The 8,876-nt window shown below is 41.5% G+C and overlaps 1 long non-coding RNA gene across 1 annotated transcript in view; it reads left to right on the top strand.

Moving 5' to 3' along the window:
- The first annotated feature begins 374 nt into the window (after positions 1–374).
- LOC123329595 overlaps positions 375–8,876 on the top strand; it is a 32,662-nt gene continuing 24,160 nt past the window's right edge. The window contains exons 1-2 of the long non-coding RNA XR_006545149.1: positions 375–540; positions 7,733–7,809. This is a non-coding gene — a long non-coding RNA (uncharacterized LOC123329595). The remainder of the gene's footprint in view (positions 541–7,732; positions 7,810–8,876) is intronic.

The following is an 8,876-nucleotide window of genomic DNA, read 5'->3' as shown; positions in this document are numbered from 1 at the left end:
GCATCTGGTCCCATCACTTTATGGCAAATAGATGGGGAAACAGTGGAAACAGTAGCTGACTTTATTTTTCTGGGCTCCAAAATCACTGCGGATGGTGATTGCAGCCATGAAATTAAAAGACGCTTACTTCTTGGAAGGAATGTTATGACCAACCTACACAGTGTTAACAATTCAGCATTCCTCCAAACTTCATGGGAACTTTTAAAGACAGAATATGTTAATCCTTTGAATATTTTTCTTCAGGTTGTAATTTGAGAACTGTTGTCTAAGCCTTCTCCAGACCTTTTACCTATGTTTCCCCCTAGACTCTATATGCATACTAGAAGGCAGAAACTAAACCGTCTCATTTTTCCCTTTCCACCAGGGTTATGTCTAATGCTAGTATCCTCTGGAATTCATTTCCAGAACCTAAATTCCTGGATCAGAGTTTACAAAATAAAAGAGACTAATGAAAACCAAGGAACGTCTGGTCTTAAGTTGAGATGCTAAAGGAATTCCAAGAAAAGGTGAAGGAACAAAGAACAGTGGCCAAACATCACAGTAAGTAAATGACATCTTTAACAGGATTATGTGGGAGAGACTTCAGCCAGCAAGCATGTTTGTGTGGTTTTCAATTACACCAAAGATGTCTCAAGTTTAGGCCCAATTACACACTCTCCTTTTCTCCAGAACACCTTTCTTTCTGCTTTGTCTGGCTGACTTCTTTCATTTTTCAAGGATCATCTTAAATAACCATTCCTCATAGAAGACTTTCTTTGACTTCCCTTGAAACCCCTTCTCCACTGACTAAATTAGGGGTCCCTATTATGTGTTCCTGGAGAAGGCAATGGCACCCCACTCCAGTACTCTTGCCTGGAAAATCCCATGGACGGAGGAGCCTGGTAGGCTGCAGTCCATGGGGTCGCTAAGAGTCAGACATGACTAAGCGATTTCACTTTCACTTTTCACTTTCCTGCATTGGAGAAGGAAATGGCAACCCGCTCCAGTGTTCTTGCCTGGAGAATCCCAGGGACGGGGGAGCCTGATGGGCTGCTGTCTATGGGGTCGCACAGAGTCAGACACGACTGAAGCAACTTAGCAGCAGCATTATGTGTTCCTATGACAACATGTAAGTTCTTTTTTTTTTTAATTTTATTTTGTTTTTAAACTTTACATAATTGTATTAGTTTTGCCAAATATCAAAATGAATCTGCCACCGGTATACATGTGTTCCCCATCCTGAACCCTCCTCCCTCCTCCCTCCCCATACCATCCCTCTGGGTCGTCCCAGTGCACCAGCCCCAAGCATCCAATATCGTGCATCGAACCTGGACTGGCAACTCGTTTCATACATGGTATTTTACATGTTTCAATGCCATCCTCCCAAATCTTTCCACCCTCTCCCTCTCCCACAGAGTCCATAAGACTGTTCTATACATCAGTGTCTCTTTTGCTGTCTTGTACACAGGGTTATTGTTACCATCTTTCTAAATTCCATATATATGCGTTAGTATACTGTATTGGTGTTTTTCTTTCTGGCTTACTTCACTCTGTATAATAGGCTCCAGTTTCATCCACCTCATTAGAACTGATTCAAATGTATTCTTTTTAATGGCTGAATAATACTCCATTGTGTATATGTACCATAGCTTTCTTATCCATTCATCTGCTGATGGACATCTAGGTTGCTTCCATGTCCTGGCTATTATAAACAGTGCTGCGATGAACAGTTCTTTCCCACTTAATAAATATCTCACATTATATGATTGCTCATATAGTTATGTCTCTATGTGATAGGTTAAAAAAGAAAGGAAGCAATGGGCCTACTTTCTTCCCTTTTTAGGGTAAATTTCTATGAATTTCATATACAACCTAATAAGGTATATGATTCCCTATCATGTAAAGGTAGGTGTATAGTTTCTTACAACTGCTATAATAAGGTACTTTAAACATGGCAGTGTAAAGCAATAGAAATTTATTCTTTCCCCATTCTGGGTTCTAGATTTTGAAATCACAGTGTTGGCAGAGGGCTATGTTCCTTTCAAAGTCTCCAGAAGAAAAAACTTTGCTTCTTCCAGCTTCTGGTAGCCCCAGATGGCCTTTGACTGGCAACTACAACACTTCAATCTCTGCTTCTATAATCACATGGCATTCTTCTTGTGTGTATCTGTCTATGTCTCTGTGTTCCCTTCTTATATGTTAGTGTTAGTGAAGTCGCTCAGTTGTGTCCGACTCTTTACGACTTCATGGACTGTAGCCTACCAGGCTCCTCCCTCCATGGGATTCTCCAGGCAAGAGTACTGGAGTGAGTTGCCATTTTCTTCTCCAGGGGATCTTCCAGACCCAGGGATCGAACCCGGGTCTCCTGTATTCCAGGAAGACACTTTAACCTCTGAGCCACCAGGGAAGCCCAAGGGATGTGTCAGAAGTGGGACACGAGTCATATTGGATTTGGGCTTACTCTAATGACCTCATCTTGACTTGATTACATCTACAAAGAATTATTTTCCAAATTGATGCGAAAATCAACCTCTCTGTACACTGGTGACAAATCGAATCTCAGAGACAGAGTTTTGGGTAAAGTAGAAAAGGATAACTTTATTACTTTGCCAGGCAAAGAGGTACACAGAGAGATCCTGCTTAGAAATCCTATGTGTTCCAGCTCAGGGGAGTTTGGTGAGAAGTTTTATGGCAAAGGTTCAAGGGTGGATTTGCTGATAAGGGTGTGTTCAAGGTCTTGGGTGGTTGGTCTCTTAATTTTAATGAGCTTCCCCAGTCCCTTTAGGGCTTTCCTGGTAGCTCATCTGGTAAAGAATCTACTTGGAATGTAGGAGACCCCAGTTCTATTCCTGGATTGGGAAGATCCCCTGGAGAAGGGATAGGCTACCCACTCCAGTAATCTTGGGATTCTGTGGTGGCTCAAATGGTAAAGAATCTGCCTGCAGTGCAGGAGACCTGGGTTCGATCCCTGGGTTGGGAAGATCCCCTGGAGGGCATGGCAGCCCACTCCAGTATTCTTGCCTGGAGAATCCCATGGAAAGAGGAGCCTGGCAGGCTACAGTAATGGGGTTGCAAAGAGTCAGATACCACTGAGTGACTAAGCACAGCACAGCACTGGTTTCCTTTAGTCTAACCTCAGGTGGTTTCTTGGCTGCTCCTCCCTTGATTAGCAACTGTTAGAATCTGTCCTTTGGGACTCATGGAAGGTCCTGGAGGCTGGAGTCTTGCCTACAAGAAATGGGGAACACAAAGGCTTCTGTGCTTGGGAGCCCCACAGGGCCCTATTCAGTTTCAAAATGAGGTCACAGTCACAGATACTGGGGATTGGGACTTCTGCACATTCCTTTTGTGGGAACATAATTTGACCATTCGATAAAGGACAGAAATGTTACAGACCTAACAGAAGCAGTAGATATTAAGAAGAGGTGGCAGGAATACACAGAAGAACTGTACAAAAAAGATCTTCACAACCCAGATAATCACGATGGTGTGATCACTCACCTAGAGCCAGACATTCTGGAATGTGAAGTCAAGTGGGCCTTAGAAAGCATCACTATGAACAAAGCTAGTGGAGGTGATGGAATTCCAGTGGGGCTATTTCAAATCCTGAAAGATGATGCTGTGAAAGTGCTGCACTCAATATGCCAGCAAATTTGGAAAACTCAGCAGTGGCCACAGGACTGGAAAAGGTCAGTTTTCATTCCAATCCCAAAGAAATGCAATGCCAAAGAATGCTCAAACTACTGCACAATTGCACTCATCTCACACGCTAGTAAAGTAATGCTCAAAATTCTCCAAGCCAGGCTTCAGCAATATGTGAACCATGAACTTTCAGATGTTCAAGCTGGTTTTAGAAAAGGCAGAGGAACCAGAGATCAAATTGCCAACATCTGCTGGATCATGGAAAAGCAAGAGAGTTCCAGAAAAACATCTATTTCTGCTTTATTGACTATGCCAAAGCCTTTGACTGTGTGGATCACAATAAACAGTGGAAAATTCTGAAAGAGATGGGAATACCAGACCACCTGACCTGCCTCTTGAGAAACCTGTATGCAGGTCAGGAAGCAACAGTTAGAACTGGACAGGGAACAACAGACTGGTTCCAAATAGGAAAAGGAATATGTCAAGGCTGTATATTGTCACCCTGCTTATGTAACTTCTATGCAGAGTACATCATGAGAAACCCTGGGCTGGAAGAAGCACAAGCTGGAATCAAGATTGCCAGGAGAAATATCAATAATCTCAGATATGCAGATGACACCACCCTTATGGCAGAAAATGAAGAGGAACTAAAAAGCCTCTTGATGAAAGTGAAAGTGGAGAATGAAAAAGTTGGCTTAAAACTCAACATTCAGCAAACTAATCTGGTCCCATCACTTCATGGGAAACAGATGGGGAAACAGTGGAAACAGTGTCAGACTTTATTTTTCTGGGCTCCAAAATCACTGCGGATGGTGATTGCAGCCATGAAATTAAAAGACGCTTACTCCTTGGAAGGAAAGTTATGACCAACCTAGATAGCACGTTCAAAAGCAAAGACATTACTTTGCCAACAAAGGTCCGTCTAGTCAAGGCTATGGTTTTTCCAGTGGTCATGTGTGGTTGTGAGAGTTGGACTGTGAAGAAAGCTGAGTGCCGAAGAATTGATGCTTTTGAACTGTGGTGTTGGAGAAGACTCCTGAGAGTCCCTTGGACTGCAAGGAGATCCAACCAGTCCATTCTGAAGGAGATCAGTCCTGGGATTTCTTTGGAAGGAATGATGCTAAAGCTGAGACTTCAGTACTTTGGCCACGTCATGCGAAGAGTTGACTCATTGGAAAAGACTCTGATGCTGGGAGGGATTGGGGGCAGGAGGAGAAGGGGACGACAGAGGATGAGATGGCTGGGTGGCATCACTGACTCGATGGATGTGAATCTGAGAGAACTCTGGGAGTTGGTGGTGGACAGGGAGGCCTGGCCTGCTGTGATTCATGGGGTCACAAAGAGTCGGACACGACTGAGCGACTGAACTGAACTGAACTGAATTCGACCAATCACAGTACAGTTTATATTCACTTGATGCATCGGCAACTTCCTCCTAAGAATGTAAAAGGTCAGCACAGAATAGGTGGATGTTTTCTCTCTCTCTTTCTGTAGATAGATAGACAGATAAACAGGTGTGTGTATGCATGAGTGGAGGTGGGCAGAGCGGGGCATGAATAAATAAGTCAACATTTGAGAGAGAATCATATGTGTTTTCCCGTTGCTATGCTGTTCCCCAGAAGGGTACAGAGTAAAACAGAAATGACCAGTTGGGATGAATACAAACACAAATCAACTGCAAATCCCCATTCTTCAAGAAAGATTAAGGTTTAACCTGATAACAGTAATCTGCTTGGTCAAATAAAACCACACAAAGAGAGAGGATCAGAAACAAGCTTGCCATTGTTTCAGGAGCAAAAACATGCGTTCATATCTTTCTGCTTCTTTGTCTTTCCTCATCCTTTTCTATTTCTCAGTCTCCTTTTGTCTTTTTTTTTTTCCAGTTTCTCTAGAATCCCAACCAAAATTGAAACTTTTCAGTACCTACCTGTCTTCTTTGTAGGAAACCCTGTCTCCTGTATGTCTTAATCAATGGTTTTCAATACTAGCTGAGCGTTAGAATCATCTGAAGGTTTTTAAAAATAGAAATGCCATGGCCATGCCCATGGAGCTTCTGTTTCAGCATCTGTGATTCTATTGCAGGATTAGGGTGAGATTCCCTTTTTCTAATGCTTCAAGATGGTCACTCTCACATTAACTTGTTCAAGTGTGAACTTCTAAAGTTGAATAATTTATTTAATATACATGCCCTCAGCATTTAGTGTTTTCCTTTTCCATCAGGTTGGGGAAGGGAAACTTGCTTCTTATAAAAGCACAAGTCTTGTATTAAATAACCCTCTTTTAATAAAGGGGGCTTCCCAGGTGACAGTAGCAGTAAAGAACCCACTGGCCCTTGCAGGAGACATCAGAGACACTGGTTGGGAAGATCCCCTAGGGTAGGAAATGGCAACCCACTCCAGTATTCTTGCCTGGGAAATTCCATGGAGAGAGGAGTCTGGCCAGCTACTGCCCATGGGATCACAAATAGTTAGACAGGACTGAACACACAGCACACGCTTTTAATAAAAAAGGTCTTCCTTCTTATAAAAAGTATAAGCCTTGTATTAAATGAAACAAGTATAATAATTTAAACCACCCCCAGCCTATTGTCTTCCAATTCTCCAGATTTCTACATGTGTCTCACGTAATGGACTTCTTTGGTGGCTGAGATGGTAAAGAATCTGCCTGCAATGCAGGAGACCTGGGTTTGATCCCTGGGTCGGGAAGATCCCCTGGGGAAGGAAATGGCAACCAACTCCAGTATTCTTGCCTAAGGAATCCCATGGACAAAGTCTGAGCCTGGTGGGCCTACAGCCCATGGGGTCACAAAGAGTTGGACATGACTGACTTACTTTCACTTTTCAACTCACCTAACAGATAGATGAAATCCCTTGAGGATGCAGACTCTTCGTTTTATCTCTGAATCTCAGTTACTGACAGCAGAGCTTAATACACACTATGCCCTTAATGCATTTAGTTCAAAGATGAATTATTATTACAATTTGCTTTTCAGGAAATGTAAAATTTCTCCTTTTCTCAACATCTCAGATTGACCTCAGCCCTAAACCAATCTAAGTTAAAACAGTGACCAAATTTCTGGCTACATTTTCTATGCCAACTTAAAAAAGGATAATTTTTCTTTGTTCTCACCTACTGATGGCAAGACTATGAGGTTAACAGAAAGTTCCTTTCTTCTTTAGAAAAAAAAAAATGTGATACTAATGCCCAGGAGGGATCAAAGATTCTATTTTTACACCTTCTCTGAATTATCAATTTACTGCTCAGCTTTGTTTTGAATTTCAGGGCTCTAACAGAACAGGTTCTGTCTTTCAGAACTTACCGTTCTGTATGATCTTTTAAAAAGTAGCTTCATTAAAATAAACACATTTAGAATCAAAACAGCCTTAGTGCTTCTAGAGATATTTCCTAGAAAGGAGTGTAAAAAGCAAGTCAACTGCTTAAGAACCATTTCATTACTTCTAATTAGAAGTTGTTTTCTTTCCATGTTATGGTGACTTTTTACAAGGACGTGGGGCTTATTTAAATAATTTTGTGTGTGTGTTTGCCAGGTACCATGGAGTCTTATATACTTCCCAGGTTGTTCAGTGGTAAAAAGTCTGCCTGCCAATGCAGGAAATGAAGGAGATTTGAGTTCAGTCCTTAAAGATCAAAGATCCCCTAAAGAAGGAAAGGGCAATCCCACTCCAGTATTCTTGTCTGAAAAATCTCATGGACAGAGGATCCTGGAGGGCTACAGTCCATGGGGTTGCACACACCTGAGTGACTAGACAACAGCAATGGAGTCTTAGCTTTTGCTTCCTGACATAAAGCTTTCAGTGCCCTTCGTGATAGGTACTCAGGTAACCTTCAGTTGCTCCAGACTGTATATGCAAAGTTGTTTACTTGACTTTCAATTTTCCATAAATTTACATTTAAATAAAAGAAACTTTCAAAACATTCTTATTGAATTTATCGTGTAGAAAGAAAGGCCAATGATCTGGGGAAGCAACGTGATACAAAAGGCAAAGGCAAAGAGTCGAGGATCAAAGGACTTGAGTTCCTGCACCACATGAATGATGTGACTTTTGCAAGGTTATTTCACTTCTTTGATTCTCATCTCTCTTATCTGCAGAATGGAAATGCTGAGCACATATCTACACACTTTTGAGGATAAAAGAAGATCAGACATAAAGCACTTGACACATAACAGTAAGTGTTTAATAAAATAGGCTTTCCGCTACTTCCTGTAGTTACCTATTTCTTCACAAAATTAAAATAGCCACCTTTGCAATCTCTTCTCTATCAAATTATTTGTCTTATCAACTAATCCTCATTCTCCATTGAACCTATTAATATATTCTGTTTATAACTGGCAAAAAAAAAAGTAACCACCAATATAAATAAAGTATGGATACAGATGAATGAGAAAAGGCCAAATTTTAATTCGCAAACATATTCTGGAAATGTCATTTATGCACTAATATTGTTCATCTAATACATCAGGGGCCATCTTGTTATCAACTTTTATTTGTTCTTCTGAAAATACTGGTTGTCTAGTAAGAAAGCTTGACAGCATCACAAAAAGCTCCAGTATGAAGCTGGTGTTGATATGTACCATGTTTCAGTTTCAGTTTAGTCGTTCAGTCGTGTCCATCTCTTTGTGACCCCATGGACTGCAGCACGCCAGGCCTCCCTGTCCATCACCAACTCCCAGAATTTACTCCAACTCATGTCCATTGAGTCAGTGATGCCATCCAACCATCTCATCCTCTGTCATCCCCCTCTTCTTGCCTTCAACCTTTCCCAACATCAGGGTCTTTTCCAATCAGTCAGTTCTTCACATCAGGTAGCCAAAGTATTGGAGTTTCAGCTTCAGCATCAGTCCTAATGAATATTCAGGACTGATTTCCTTGACAATGGTCTGGTTGGATCTCCTTGCAGTCCAAGGGACTCTCAAGAGTCTTCTCCAACACCACAGTTCAAAAGCATCAGTTCTTCGGTGCTCAGCCTTCTTCACAGTCCAACTCTCACATCCATACATGACTACTGGAAAAACCATAGCTTTGATTAGACAGACCTTTGTTGGCAAAGTAATGTCTCTGCTTTTTAATATGCTGTCTAGGTTGGTCATACCTTTTCTTCCAAGGAGCAAATGTCTTTTCGTTTCCATGAGAAGACATCAAAAAAGACTGTGGCTGTTTAAAAAGAAAGACAATCCTTTCATTTTGAGGGAATAATAAATGTTTCTGTTAGCAGGGAACACATTAGTCATTAAT

The sequence above is a fragment of the Bubalus bubalis genome, chromosome 16 (assembly GCF_019923935.1).
Source record: "Bubalus bubalis isolate 160015118507 breed Murrah chromosome 16, NDDB_SH_1, whole genome shotgun sequence".
Classification (NCBI taxonomy): Eukaryota; Metazoa; Chordata; class Mammalia; order Artiodactyla; family Bovidae; genus Bubalus; species Bubalus bubalis.
The sequence above is the reverse complement of the archived record's forward strand: the minus strand, read 5'-3'. Positions and strand labels throughout refer to the sequence as shown.